At 29.2% G+C, this 3,675-nt stretch overlaps 1 long non-coding RNA gene across 12 annotated transcripts; it reads right to left on the bottom strand.

Annotated features, from left to right (window-relative positions):
* Nucleotides 1-7: 7 nt before the first annotated feature.
* On the bottom strand, nt 8-2,088 carry LOC122572150. Of its 12 annotated transcripts, none has more exons than XR_006318391.1 (6): nt 1,955-2,016; nt 1,834-1,886; nt 961-1,087; nt 554-817; nt 287-375; nt 8-182 (listed from the first exon to the last, which is right to left on the bottom strand). It is a non-coding gene; the product is annotated as an uncharacterized LOC122572150 (long non-coding RNA). The 12 variants fall into 12 exon arrangements; XR_006318390.1 differs by having other exon boundaries at nt 1,793-1,886; nt 1,955-2,009; XR_006318392.1 differs by having other exon boundaries at nt 1,793-1,881; nt 1,955-1,971.
* Between the last annotated feature and the right edge of the window lie 1,587 nt (nt 2,089-3,675).

Genomic DNA, 3,675 nt, shown 5'->3' with positions numbered 1-3,675 from the left:
ATTAGAAATTTTGCAAAATCAAAACGTCAAGATCAAAGTGAATGGGATTCCGTGAACAGTGCACTTGAACAAGTAAAACTAGCGCATAACCGAAATAACAATAAACTAAACAATTTCAAGGCAATACAGTGCAGTAGTGTGTAGTGTAGTGCTGCTTGTCGAATAGTACAGACAGTGGAAACCTAGAAGAAAAGGGAAACTTATTATATGCGTTCTAACCATTATTTAAATATATAAAACGTGTTAATTCAATAAAATAATTAAAAGCAGTGAGAGTGAAAGGTACCTTGTGAACAATTAATCATCGTAAAAGGAAGTGTATGTACAAAGACAGGTTATGGATCCATTTCGTAGAACATAGTATACGACTGTCAGCTGAAACGAATAGATAAACTAACCTCAATTGCTTGAGATATATATATATATATATATATATGAAAGAAAATAATATTATTAAAAATCTATGATAATATTACAATTAAACTAAAAGAAGCAAGAATAACGGTCAATAATTGATGCCTGACAACAATTATTACAAGATAACGAGACTTACGGTTGGCCAATGGAAAATTTTGAGACCATTCTACTCACAGGTACAAAAATACCGAAGGTAATAAATACTGAGGTAAACAATCGTAACCTAAAAAGGAGAAAAACGTTGTAAAGAAATTGATAATAGTAAATAAGTTTGTTACTCACATCAAAGGGTATACGCAGAAGCCAACACAGTTATAGGAAGCTTACTACCAAATTTAAATAAATACTTACAGAGTACTGAAGCAGATATTACCGAAACGGTCAAGATGGCAACAGGAAACTGAAAAACCAAGGAAAATTTAGTGACATTATAATAAAATAACTCAATGTTAACGAAGCGGTTTTAGCAAATAAAAAAAGGACAGACTATTTTACTATGCGAATACTTACAAAATATAGCATTTTCTTTTTACATATACTTACAGTTCTAGGATAAGTGAAGGTAGTTATAATAAACGTTGACAATGTAACGAAGAATAGATGATACCAACACGCGCCGTGTAACTATTCCAAGCGAGCGACGCAGCGTTGAAGAATAGAATTGTAGAAACTATAAACAATAATAACTTCTTACTAACAATGTATAGATTAGCTCTAAAATTATAGGTAAAACCGACAAGCACAAGGCAAGGACAACTTCATAAGAAAGAAACAGAAATAGGCCGATAGTGTAGAAATAAGTTAAAATTTAATTAAGGTAAGTCAACCGAGTATTAACGACAGACGTAATTAAAATAAGAGATTGTTGCATTGCCCCAAGCTGTTATTGTATTATCATATTAAGTTTGGTATAAACAGATAAAGTTATGTTACGCAGAATTTAGAAATAGGTTAGAAATTAATTAAAGTAAGTTAATCGAGTATTAATGACAGACAGAATTAGAATAAAGGATTATTATATCGTACCAAGCTATTATGGTACTATTGTATTAAGTCTGGTGTAAAGAAATAAGGTTATGTTACGCAGTAGTCACGGGTGATAATACACTATGCATATATTAAATTAAAATTAACTAAGCAAACATACTATAAATATAACCACTCGAAACGAAGCATTGAAACAGCACCAATAATAAATTATACATTTCAACAACAATGCTATTACATTAAAATAACACAGAGTATATATATGTATACACATCGCAACAAACACAAAAGGAATATTATTGCTATTAGAACTTTCAATTGCACTAGAATAGAATTAGGATCAAATAACAGATAAATAATTATCTTAGTACTAAATAAAATACACTACACTTGCTATTCACATTGAAGTGTAACACACTGTAAACATACACATTATAACGAACACAAAACCAATATTATTGTTGTTTCAAATTCCAACTGCACTAAAATAGAGAAAAAATAAGTATTTCCGTATTAAACAAAATTAAACGGCACATCATCATATTCTTACTGGAAACATTCACAAGCGGCTATTTTGGATTGTCACAAACATAATGTAGCTTTTACGCATGCGCAATGAAATACACACAATAATAATATACACCGTAATTAACACCAAATAACGTTAACTTCAACTCAATTACACTCCATCTACTAAAATAAATTACAAGCAATCAACAGATAAATAATAAGTCTAACATTAATAAACTATATGCTAGGGACATTTACAAACGGCTATTTTGGATTGTCACGAACATGAAGTAGCACGTACAATAATTATATAGACTATAATTAATACAAAATAATCTCAATTCGATTACACTTCATCTACTAAAATAAATTATAAATAATTGACAGATAAATAATAAATTCAATATTAATAAAAGTCGCAACATACTAGAGACATTTGCAAACGGACATTTTGGATCAACACGTGCATGTAGTAACTTTTACATATTGCAAAATAAATTATATTTTCAATGAAACAATGAATATTTAATAAAATGACAATAAAACAAATGGCAGATTTTAACAAGAAAATGAATAATAACTAATGCAAAATAATACAGCATTATTATATAATAATAGGGATATTAAAAATTAGTAGAGATCAGCCATGAGAAATGAAAATAAATTAAATTCACGATTGATGAATTAATAAAGTATGGAAATTTTTTTTGGTGGCGACAAGTTTTACAAACGAAACAGGGACACGATCAGTCAAATTTCCTTCGGAAATTTGAACCCCGCACTCCGCACATGCCGTAACGAAAGCTACAATATGCAAATTACGCGAGCGGTGATTCGAACACAATAAACTAAAAAGAATATAATGATAAAATAAAATAAAATAAAAACACTAATAAAAGATTAACCAAATGTAGACACACGTAATACTACTACATAAGGGCGACTAGTAGACTAACAAATATCGATGTACATGCATATATAAGAAGCGCGAAGATACATTGAATAGAATCAATTAATAAACCAAAAATATATTTGGACCATTAAATGATACTGATGAATGAATCGAACGCACCGCGAACCGATCAAAATAAAGAACGAATGTATGTGACGTAAGAGCAAGGTAAATAAAATGATTTACTAGAAATATGTACCTTAACGAAATAGTAAATATAGCAAAAACAACATAACCTGTACTAACTGCCGCGAAGCGATTGAACTAATCAAGAAAAAACTTTGATTTGATAACTCGATTAAGGATAAATTGTGATCTGAAGAACCAATTAATTAAAAACGACTCGCAAACTAATTAATAAATCACGTCTTGATATTACACCGTAACAACATAATATACAATCAAAATAATCTATGATTTGGCAATACAAATTACGATTTGAAATCAATTAAGAGCATTAATTATTAATTATTATTCTATCAATTATAACATATAACGTTATATGGTGTTACGTTATAACGTATAACGTTATACAGCATTACATTATAAGGTATAACGGTATGTGGTATGACGATATAACGTATTACGTTATATAGTATTACATTATAACGTTTGACGCTATATACTATTAGCTTATAACGTATAACGTTATATAGCATTACGTTATAACGTATAACGTTATGTGGTATTACGATATAACGTATTACGTTATGTAGCATTACATTATAACGTATAACGTTATATACTATTAGCTTATAACGTATAACGTTATGAAGCATTGCGTTATAACGTATAACGTTATGTGTTAT

Source organism: Bombus pyrosoma, linkage group LG10, assembly GCF_014825855.1.
Source record: "Bombus pyrosoma isolate SC7728 linkage group LG10, ASM1482585v1, whole genome shotgun sequence".
Classification (NCBI taxonomy): Eukaryota; Metazoa; Arthropoda; class Insecta; order Hymenoptera; family Apidae; genus Bombus; species Bombus pyrosoma.
The sequence above is the reverse complement of the archived record's forward strand: the minus strand, read 5'-3'. Positions and strand labels throughout refer to the sequence as shown.